At 36.9% G+C, this 12450-nt stretch overlaps 1 protein-coding gene and 1 pseudogene across 9 annotated transcripts in view; one reads left to right on the top strand and one right to left on the bottom strand.

The window, feature by feature from the left end:
- The window catches only part of PCCA (propionyl-CoA carboxylase subunit alpha), a 416136-nt gene that overhangs the window by 153009 nt on the left and 250677 nt on the right, over window positions 1-12450 (bottom strand). The window lies entirely within an intron of this gene.
- Window positions 2875-4428, top strand: LOC123599442 (annotated as a pseudogene).

Below are 12450 nucleotides of genomic sequence, written 5' to 3'. Positions count from 1 at the left end.
CACATATCAGGAATCAATCATCTATTTGAGTGAAGCTAAATTCAGAGATAGAAATCTTCACTGTTGCTCTCTTTTTGCCATGAGATCCCTGCCCAATCTTCAGCAGTTCTTACAATTCTAAGCATCATTCTCCAAGACCTCAAGTCAATAAGATTGGGGCTAACTCCTGAGTTCTACCATGTCCTGATGCGCGCATGCAACGGTGACCACCTTCAGGGGAAATGCCATACAAAGGTGGATCTCATCCAGTGTGTTTTCCTTCAACAAACACTCAAAATCCATTCAAATTCTGACTGGTTTTAGTTGTCATCCAGAGCCTTCTAATAATAGTTGTATATCTTCTCCAGAGCTTGCCATTGTTATTTGGAGGAAGGTTAATTGGAAATAAGCTACATAACTATTACAGAAAGTAGAAATTCTCTATGTTGATTTAACCTTCTTTCACTTGCATTCAAAGGCAGAGGAGGAAATAAAAATAGGAGATTACTGGATCACATATATATACCACTTCCACCTGCCAACTAGTAGCCCAGGAACACTTGACATCTGTACACGTTTATTCATGGAACTAAACTGAGAGCAGTCACATAAACATTTTATAATCATGAGAATAATCTTAAAGAAGATTCCATCATGTGAGAAGATACATCATCTCAGCTAATTCCTAAATTTTAAACTTCTATTATGCCAACAGGAAAATAAATTCTTAAATATAAAATACGTAAGTTTCAAAAACCGTAAGCAGTTTTATTGACATAAAGTTCACACACCATAAATTTAACCCACCTGAACTGCACAATTCAATGATGCTTAGTATATTCAGGGTTGTGTACCCATCACCACAGGCAATTTTGAAACATTTTTATAACCCCAAAAAGGAAAATCTGGACCCATTAGCAGTCACTCCATACTCACCTCCCCCTACACCACTACTAAAGTCCCTTCTATTTCAATAGCTTTGCTCATTCTAGACATTTCATAAAAATGGAAACAAAGAATTCGTGGCCTATTATGACTGCCTTGATTCATTTAGCATAGTGTTTTCAAATTTCATCCATGGTGTAGGAAGTGCCAATACTTCATTTATTTTTTTTTATCACTGAATAATATTCCATTCTATAAATACATCCCATTTAATATTATTTATCCATTCATCATTTTGTAAACATTAGGGTTGTTTCTACTGCTCATTTACTATGGAAAATGTATGAACATTTATATACAACACTTCTGTGAACATATGATTTCATTTCCCTTGGGTATAACCCTGGAAGTAGAAATGGCTAGGTCATGCGGTAATGTCATACATTGTGAGAAACAGCCAAATTATTTCCAGGTTTGCATCATTTTACTCAAATTCCTACCAAGAATGTATGAGACTTTCAACTTCTCCACATCCTCACCAACACTTTGATATTGTCTGTCGTTTTTATTACAGCCACTCTAGTGGATATAAAATGGTATCCCATTTTGGTTTTGATTTGCATTTCCCTAATGACTAATGGTGCTGGGCCTCTTTTCATGGGCTTGTTGGTAATTTGTATATCTTCTTTGGAAAAATTTATATTCATGTCCTTTGCCCATTTTTAAATTGGGCTATCTTTCTATTATTGAGTTATATAAGCATTATTTACATATTCTGAGAAAAGTCTCCTAGCAGGGCACCTGGGTGGCTCAGTTGGTTAAGTGTCCGACTCTTGATTTCGGCTCAGGTAATGATCTCAGGGTTCATGAGTTCAAGACCACATCGGGCTCTGCACTTTCAGTGTAGAGTCTCTTGGGATTTTTATCTCTCTCTCACTTTCCCTCTGCCCCTTCCCTACTCACATTTTCTCTCTCTCTCAAAAATAAACATTAAAAAAAAGTTTCCTAGCAACATACATATGTTTTGCAAGTGTTTTCTCATATTCCGTAGGTTGTGTTTTCATTTTCTTTTAAAGCACTTAAGTTTTTTTCTTTTGTTTCTTGTGCCTTTGGCATCTTACCTAAGAAATCATCCCCTAACCAAAAGTGAACCAAAGCTCTTACTTTTAAGACTGTGATTTTTTTTTTAAGTTCATTTTTGTGTATGGTGTAATGGGGGGAACTAGCTTCCATCTTTTGCATGAAGATAGCCAGTAGAGTTGCTCCAGCAGCATTTATTGAAAAAATTATACTTAAATACTCTAAATTGTCTTCATATGCTTTTGAAATCAACTGATCATAGTGTAACGATTTATTTTTGGACCCTCAATTCTATTCCATTGATCAACATATCTATCCTTATGCCAGTACAACCCTGTCTTGATTACTGTAGCTTTGTAACAAGTTTAGTAATTGGGAAGTATAAGTCCCAAGTTTGTTCTTTTTCAAGACTGTTTTGGCTATGCTGTGTCCCTTGCACTTTCATACAAATTTTGTAATTTTTTTTTTTTTTTTTGCAAAAAATACAGCTGGGATTGAGAGACAGATGGCACAAAAATCTGTATATCGTGTTGGTGAGTACTGCTATCTCAGTATTAGGTTTTCTGATCCATGAATAGGGGAAGTTTATCCAATGAAGTTGTCTTTAATTTATCAACAATTGTTTTGCCACACAAGTCTTGCACTTCTATGTAGAAAAATTTAAGCTTAAGTATTGCATTCTTTTTGGTGCTTTCATAAATAAAATTGTTTTCTTAATTGCTTTTTCAGTTTGTATGCTGGTACTGTATCAAAATAAATTTGGTATTTGTATATCATTCTTATGCCTTGCAACCTTGCAAAAGTCATTAGTTCTAATCGATTTTATGAATTCCTGAAGTTCTCTTACATCAACCACTTAACAGTCATGCTGTAAAAGTAACCTCTCCTCTTCCTCACCACCATCTGTTCAGCAGCCACAAAGCAGCAACCATGTGTGAATGCATCTCCATCCATGTTGGCCAAGCTGGTGTCCAGATCAGCAATGCCTGCTGGGAGTCCTACTGCCTGGAACACAGCATTCAGCCCGATGGCTAGATGCCAACTGACAAAACCACTGGGGAAAGAGATGACTCCTTCAACAAGTTCTTGAATGAGATGGTGAGATGGGTGCTGGCAAGCATGTGCCCAGGGCAGTGTTTGCAGACCTGGAACCCAGAGTCATTGATGAAATTCACACTGGCACCTACCACCAGCTGTTCCACCCTGAGCAGCTCATCAAAGGCAAGGAAGATGCCACGCCCGAAGCCACCAGGCCATTGGCAAATAGATCACTGACATTGTCTTGGACTGAATTCAGAAACTGGCTGACCAGTGCCCAGGTCTTCAGGGCTTCTTGGTTGTCCATAGCTTTGGAGAAGAAACTGGTTCCAGGTTCACTGGAAAGTCTGTCAGTTAAGGCAAAAAGTCTAAGTTGGAGTTCTTCATTTACCCAGCACCTCAGGTTTCCACAACTGTAGTCGAGCCCTACAACTCCATCCTCACTACCCACACCACTCTGGAGCACTCTAATTGTGCCTTCATGGTAGACAATGAGGGCATCTATGAAGGTCACAGAAACCTTGATATTGAGTGCACAACCTACACTAACCTAAATAGGATGATAGGTGAAATTGTGCCCTCCATCACTGCTTCCCTCAGATTTGACGGAGCCCTGAATGTTGATCTGGCAGAATTCCAAACCAATCTGGTGCCCTATCCCTGTATCCAATTCCCTCTGGCCACATACACCCGTCGTCTCTGCTGAGAAAGCCTACCATGAACAGCTTTCTGTAGCAGAGATCACCAACGTATGCTTTGAGCCAGCCAACCAAAGGATGAAATGTGACCCTTGCCATGGTAAATACAAGGCTTGCTGCCTATCGTACCGTGGTGATGTGGTTCCCAAAGATGTCAATACTGCTACTGCCACCATCAAGACCAAGCATACCATCTATTTTGTTGACTTGTGCCCCAGTGGCCTTAAAGCTGGCATTACTTACCATCCTCCCACTGCAGTACATGGTGAAGACCCACCAAAGAACAGTGAGCTGTGTGCATGCTGAGTAACACCACAGCCACTGGTGAGGCCTGAGCTCACCTGAACCATAAATTTGACGTAATGTATGACAAGCATGCCTTTGTTCACTGATATGTGAGTGAGAGTATGGAGGACAGTTTTCTGAGGCCCGTGAGGACATGGCTGCCTTTGAGAAGGATTATGAGGAGGTTGGAATGGATTCTGTTGAAGGAGAGGGTGAAGAATACTAATGTCAAAAATCTCACAAAGGTGCTGCTCTTACAGGAAAGCTTATTCTATTTTGCACATTGAAAAGCTGTGCTCTGATCAGTTAGTATGTATGTACCAGTGTATGGTCTCATATACAATTACGGACCTACGCTTTAAAACACAATGCTTTGGGGCCGCCTGGGTGGCTCAGTTGGTTGGGCAACTGACTTCAGCTCAGGTCATGATCTCATAGATCCTGAGTTCGAGCCACGCGTCGGGCTCTGTGCTGACAGCTCAGAGCCTGAAGCCCGCTTCAGATTCTGTGTCTCCTCCTCTCTCGACTCCTCCCCTGCTCACACTCTAGATCTCTCTGTCTCTCAATAATAAATAAATGTTAAAATTTTTTTAAAAAATAAAAAAAATAAAAAATAAAACACAATGCTTTGTTACAGACCCAAGCTGTCCATTTCTCTGATGGGTTTGAATAAAGTATTCCCTGTCTTAAATGAAAAAAAAAAAAAAAAAAAAAAAAAACAATTTTATTTTGTAAATTCCTTAAGACTTCCTACATATAAGATCATATCATTTGGAAATATAGTTTTAATTTTCCCCAACTTGACACTTTTTATTTTTCTTGGCAAAGTGGCGTACTAGGAACTCCAGTACAATGCTCAACAAAATTAACACATATCCTTGTCTTATTCCTGATCTTAGGAGAAAAACATTCAGTCATACACTATTAAATACAATGTTAGCTGTAGGTTTTTCAGAAATGGCCTTCATCAGGCTGAGGAAATTCCCTTCTATTCTATTGTGGTTTTTACCACAAAAGGCTGCTGGATTTTATCAAATGGTTTTTGTTTTTTGTTTTTTTTTTCTGCATCTATTGAGATAATACTGTGATTTCTGTCCTTTATTAATAGGGTTTATCACATTGACCAATTTTTGGATATTAAGCCAACTATGTATTCCTAAAACAAATCTCACTTGGTTACAGAGTATAATTATGTTATATATTTCTGGGTTCCATTTGGTAGTATTTTGTGGAGAATTATTGCATTAACATTTATGAGGGATTTTCATCTCCAGTTTCCTTTACTCATAACATCTTTATCTGATTTTAGTATGATGGTAATATTGCTCTCATAGAATGAGTTGCAAATGTTTCTCTTCTCTATTTGTGGAAAAGTCTGTAAGGAATTGGTGTTAATTCCCTTCTGAACACTTGATTGAATTCATCAGTGAAGACTTCTGGTCCTGGGCTCTTCCTTTTGGGAAGTTTTGTGATGACCAATTCAGTCTCTTTCAGGTCTATACAGACTTTCTATTTCTTCTTGAGTCCATGTCAGTAGCTTGCATCTTTCCAGGAATGTCTCCATTTTATGTTACCTAATTTGTTGGTAAACATCTGGTCAAGTTATTCCCTTATAATCCTTTTTAATTCTCTAAGGTCTGTATGCATACCTCCTCTTTCATTACCATTTTTAACTGTTGGAAGTCTTTTTCTCTTGGCAGTCTACTGTAAGATTTGCATTTCTGATGATCTTCCCAAATACTGCTTTTATTAGTTTCCTTTATTGTTTTTCTATTCTCTATTTCATTTATTTTCATTTTAATCTTTAGTGTTTTCTTCCCTCTGCTAACTTTGGGTTTAGTTTGCTCTTCTTTTTCTATTTTCCTAAAGTGGAAGATGACGTGATTGGTATCTTTCTTCTTTTTTTAACATCTGTGTTTCTGTCTCTAAATTTCCCTCTAATAACCACTGCTTTAATGCATCCCATAAGTTTTTGAACCATGTTTTTGTTTACATCCATTTCAAAATATTCTCTAATTTCTCTTGTGATTTCTCCTTTAACCCACTGGTTTTTTAGGGTTGCTTAATTTCCACATATTAGTGAATTTCTCATTTCCTTTATTGTATATTTCTAATTTCATTCAGTTGTGGTTGGAGAAGATACTTTGTATAATTCTAACCCTATTGAATTTACTGAGTCTTGTTCTATGGCTTAGCATATGATATGGTCTTTTCTGGAAAATGTCACACATGCACTTGAGAAATTGCATACTCTGCTGTTGTTGGGTGGATTGTTCTACAGATCTGTATTACATCTATTTGGTTCATAGTATTTTTCAAGTCTTCTACTTCCTTGTTGATCTTGTGTAATTGTTCTATCCATTACTAAAAGTGGGGTATTATAGTTTCTAACAATTGTGTTATGTAGTCCTATAAAATATCCCTTTTTGTCTCCAGTAACAATTTTTGTCTTAAAATTTTTTCTGATATTAGTATTAGTAATAACAATATTAGTATTGTAAATATAATATTTGTCTAATAACTCTCTCCTTTTATTTTCAACGTATTGTGTCTCTGAGTCTAAAGTATTTCTATTAAGGGGAACCCTCTTGCACTGTTGGTGGGAATGCAAACTGGTGCAGCTACTCTGAAAACAGTGTGGAAATTCCTCAAAAAATTAAAAATAGAATTACCCAGGATGCCTAGGTGGCTAGGTCAGTTAGTGTCCAACTCTTGATTTCGGCTCAGATCATGATCTCATGGTTCATAAGTTCAAGCCCCACATCAGGCTCTGTGCTGACAGTGCAGAGGCTGCTTGGAATTCTCTCTCTCCCCGTGTCTCTGGCCCTACCCTGTTTGTGCTCTCTCTCTGAAAATAAACAAACTTGAAAAAAATAGAATTACCCTACAACCCAGCAATAGCACTACTAGGAATTTATCCAAAGGATACAGGAGTGCTGATTCATAGGGGCACATGTACCCCAATGTTTATACCAGCCCAATAATAGCCAAAATATGGAAACAGCCCAAATGCCCATTGACTGATGAATGGATAAAAGACATGGCGTGTACACACACACACACACACACACACACACACACACACACACACACACACAAGAATACTACCCGGCAATTAAAAAAGAATGAAATCTTGCCATTTGCAACAACGTGAATGGAACTGGAGGATATTACGCTAAGTGAAATAAGTCAGAGACAGACAGATTTCATGTTTTCACTCATGTGGAATTCGAGAAACTTAACAGAAGACCATGGGGGAAGGGAAGGGAAAAAAAAATAGTTACAAACAAAGAGGAAGGCAAACCATAGAAGAGTCTTAAATACAGAGAACAAACTGTGGGTTGATGGGGGGGGGGGGTCGGGCAAAATAGGTGATGGGCATTGAGAAGGACACTTGTTGGGATGAACACTGGGTGTTATATGTAAATGATGAATCATGGGAATCTACTCCTGAAGCCAAGAGTACACTGTATAGACTATGTATTAGCTAACTTGACAATAAATTATATTAAAAAACAATAATAATAGAAATACCCTATTGTAAAAAGCATCCAGTTCAATCTTTGTTTTGTTTTTGTTTCTGTTTTTTGAGAGAGAAAGAGAACAAGTGAGCATGGGGGAGGGGCAGAGAGAGAGGGAGAGAGATTCCCAAGCAGGCCCTGAGCTGTCAGCACAGAGATTGACATGGGGCTCAAATCCATGAACAATGAGATCATGACCTGAACTGAAATCAAGAGTTGATGTTTAACTGAATGCACCAGCAGGTACCCCCGATCTTCTGTTTTATCTTGTCATTTGCAACCACATGGAGAGTGCTAAAGAGTATAATGCTAAGTGAAATAAGTCAGTCAGAGAAAGACAAATTAGCATATGATTTCACTCATGGGTAATTTAAGAAACAAAACAAATGAGCAAAAAGGGGGAAAAAAAGGGACAAACCAAGAAACAGACTTTTAACTACAGAGAAATGATGGTTACCAGAAGACAGGGGAATGAAGGGAGATGGGAATTAAAGAGTATACTTATCAGGATTTAATAAAATAAACAACGGAAAAATTTAAAAATAATAATAAAGCAGGTCTATTGTAGAAAGCATACGGTTTGATCTTGCTTTTTACCCATTCTGCCAATATCTACCCTTGATTGGCATGTTTAATCTATTTACATTTAATATATGCATCAAGTAGGATTTACATCTCTCATTTTAATTTTTGCTTGTTATAGGTTGTCTTTTTTGTTCTTCTATTCCCCCATTACTGCCTTTTTAAAAAAAAATTGTTTTAATGTTTATTTTTTGGAGACAGAGCATAAGCCAAGCCAGGGAGGGGAAGTGGGAGAGGGAGACACAGAACCCAAAGCAAGCTCCAGGCTCTGAGCTGTCAGCACAGAGCCTGATGCAGGGCTCGGACCTACAAATGGTGAGATCATGACCTGAGCCAAAGTTGGATGCTTAACTGACTAAGCCATCCAGGTGCCCCTGCCTTCTTTTGTTTCAACTGTTGTACCATTTTAATTCCCTTAATGTTTCATTTACTATTTTTAATTTTTTTAAATGTTTTTACTTATTTCTGAGACAGAGAGAGACAGAGCATGAGCAGGGGAGGGGCAGAGAGAGAGGGAGACACAGAATCTGAAGCAGGCTCCAGGTTCTGAGCTGTCAGCATAGAGCCCAATGCGGGGCTCAAACTCATGAACTGTGAGATCATGACCTGAGCCAAAGTTGGACACTTAACCGACTGAGCCACCCAGGCGCCCCTCATTTACTATTTTTAAAAGCAGTTTCCTTAGTGGTTACCTTGGGGATTACAAATTAGCACCTTACATTTAAACACTATAGCTTGGATTAATGCTAACTCAATTGCAATAGCATACAGAAAATCTGCTCCAATATATCTTAATTCCTCCACCCTTACATATCTTATTGTCATAGAAATTACATCTGTATATATTGTGCACCTACCAACTTAGAATTATAACTACTGCATTAAGTTGACTTTTTAAATTTTTAAAAAAAATATTTATATAAGAGAGAGGGCATACAAGGGGGAGAGGGGCAGAGAAAGAGGGAGAGAGGGAATTCCAAGCCTACATGGGGCTCAATCCCATGAACCATGTGATCATGACCTGAGCCAAAGTCAAAAGGCAGATGCTTAACCAACTGAGCCACCCAGGCATCCCCCTACCCCACTTTTTAGAGACATGCTTGAGCAGGGGAGAATAGAGGCAAAGAATCTTAAGCAGGCTTCACACCCAGCATGGAGCCTGACCACAGAACTAGATTTATGACCCTGAGATCATGACCTGGACCAAAACCAAAAGTTGTACGCTTAACTGACTGAGCCACCCAGGCACCCCTATCTTTAAGGGCATTTGTCTTTTAAATAAGAAAAAAGATGGACTAATCTTTAACCACTGCTCTTTATTCATGTGTATTTGAGTTTTGGTTGGATAGGTCTACTAGCAATGGATTCTCTTGGTTTTTGTTTACCTGGGAATGTCTTCATGTCTCCTTCATTTTTCAAAGGATAGTTTTGCTGGATATAGAATTCTTTGATGACATTCTTTGTGTTTTTATTTTCCTTCAGCACTTCATTTATATCATCAAGGCTCCATTGTTTCTGATGAGATGTTAACTGCACAGGAGTCATTTTTCTCTTGCAGCTTTTAAGATTCTGTTTGATTTTGACAGTTTGACAATAATGTGTGTAGATACAGAACTTTTTGAGCTTCTTCTAATTTATCTACTTCTTGAATGTACAGATTAATGTTTTTCATGAAATTTGTGATGTTTTTTGCAATGACTTCTTTTTCATTTTCTTTTTTTCCAGTAAGCTCTATACCCAAAGTGGAGCTTGAACTCATGACCCCAAGAGTCACATGCTCTACTGACTGAGCCAGCCAGGCATCCCAGCTATGGTTTATTCTTTCCATTCCTTTATCTTTTTTCTCCTCTCCTTCTGGGATTCAGCATGTATGCTGGTACATGTGATGGTGTCCCATGGGTCTCTGAAGCTCTGTTCATTTTTCTTTTTATTCCTCACACTAGATAATTTCAATGTATTTTCAAAATTGCTGATGGTTTCTTTTGCTGGGTCAAACCTACTGTAGAGTTCTCTCTAGTATACTTTTTCATTGTAGGCATTGTATTTTCATCTCTGGAATTTTTATCAATATTTTCTATTTAGTGAGACATGGTTGCCATACTGTTACTTCTTTGTATCTGGTTTCCTTTAGTCCTTTGAACATATTTTTAACAGGTTATTTAAGGTTATGGCATAATAAAACACAACATTTCAGCCACCCTTCTGAATAGTTTCTATTGATTTTTTAACCTGTAAAAGGGACATACTTCCATATTTCTTCATGTCTTGTAACTTTTTATTGAAAACTGGATATTCACACAGTGCAGCTAACCTGCAAATGAGATTCCCTTCCTTCCCACTTCACTCACGCTGCACTCTTTCTCCAGCAGTTTTCAGGGCTGATAATCATCTGTTTAATGTCTACCTGTTCCATTCTATTTTAAGCTTCTTAAATGGAAGGAATTGTTTTGTTATTACCCTAAACCCAAGAAACTTACCACAAGGCATGCTATTTGTTATTTCTGGAATAATCTAATAACTCTAATTCTGAAGGTAAAAAGTTATTACCATTAACATATATATTCAGGAATTTATTCTACCAAAACAAAGTGACCTTTGTGAGGTAGATGGTCAAGATACTGGTCATCTAGACCAACATTACCTAGATTCAGGGCCACTTATGACACATGGGCATTTAAAGTATGAAATTAGAAATTAGTCTGACACACTGTGTGAGGCCACAAATTCTAAAGAGTACTAAATCATAAGTTTTTTTTTAAGTAAAATAAAAAGATAGTATAAAAGAATAAATAGGTTAATTCGAAGTTTATCCTATAGATTAATGCAAAAACATTAGTGATTGTATAGGGGAGTATTAGGATACTTAAAGAAGTACTATGCCAATATATATTTTTTTAATTAACAGTGCTTTCAAACAACATGGGTTATTAACTAATCTACGTTCTTGCTTTCCATACACATTTCTTTATATTTCTTGGACTATTCCAAATTTCATAAAATTTATTCACGGAGAGTAGCTCTATAAAGACAGCTCAAGTCTATTCAATTCAAAGAATCAAGATCTAAACATACTAATTTTCATCTTTACTAATCTATCATTATTATTGGATTATTTAAAGACAAAGTAGCACAGGGACAACTCATTTTACTGCACTCTGCTTTAGTGGGCTTTGCAGATATTGCTTTAAAAAAAAAAAAAAAAAGAAACTGAAGGTTTGTAGCAACCCTGCCTCAAGCAAGTCTATCAACACCACTTTTCCATTTGCTCACTTTGTGTCTGCTGCATTTTGGTAACTGTCATAATATTTCAAAGTTTTCAGATTTGTTAAAGTGATTTCTGTTGGTTACAGCTCATTGAAAGTTCAGATGATGGTGAGCATTTATTTGGCAATAAAGTATTAAAATTAAAGTGTGCACATTGCTTTTTTAGACACAATGCTTTGCATACTTAACAGATTACTGTATAGTGTAAACATAACTTTTATTCACATTGGGAAACCAAAAAATTCATCTGACTGGCTTTACTGCAGTATTTACTTTACTGTGGTAGGCTAAAACCAAACTCGCAACATCTGTGAGGTAACGTCTGTACTGAAGTAAATGGATAAACAGCTATTAATGAACACAATGCCCAAATCAATCACCTACAAGAGACTTTTAATTTCATTCTGGTAGATTACCTCATCCATCACCAAATACATAAATTATTACAGTATATATATTTAAGTACATACACAGAGAAAAGAACATAATACTGAAAAATGAATTATTATCTTCAAAAGATATATTTTTCCATTTGTACTAACTCCATTGCTCTTTTGAAATGTTCCTTGTTTAAATCTCTCTAAATCCCCTTTGAATCTTTTTTTTGGAACCAGGAAAAACATAAATATATACAAATATTCCTCCATTACCTACAGAAAATTGCTTTACACAGATCGGCTAACTTGGGAGTTTTAATAATAATCTTTGAATTATGTAAATTAATCGTTTGACATTTTACTATGAATGTAGTGATGGTGTTGACTTAGTTTCAATTCAAAAATCAAGGATTTCATTATCCTATAAAACATATTCAGAGTTCAAAGTATTTAAGGGGGGTTAAACAAAATGCAAACATTTAATGCAACATTAAGCATGTGAAATAAAAACTTGATTGCCTAAAGAAAGCATGCTATGCTGTTACCCTGGTGACAGGTTAAAAAAAGGGATTGTGAGCTGAATAGCTGTATGATATGAAATTAAAATGTTTCACATTGAACAATCCGAAATGAATTGGGAAAGGTTAGAGTAGAGGAGAGAGAAATCAATTCTCCAATGGCAGTAGTGAATGGGAAAGAAGTATGAATAGGATTTGCCAGTGGGGTGCAACAGCTGCCAAA

This window comes from Leopardus geoffroyi, chromosome A1, assembly GCF_018350155.1.
Source record: "Leopardus geoffroyi isolate Oge1 chromosome A1, O.geoffroyi_Oge1_pat1.0, whole genome shotgun sequence".
In the NCBI taxonomy this organism is placed as follows: Eukaryota; Metazoa; Chordata; class Mammalia; order Carnivora; family Felidae; genus Leopardus; species Leopardus geoffroyi.
Note: the sequence above shows the minus strand (reverse complement) of the source record. Positions and strands in the feature narration are given on the sequence as shown.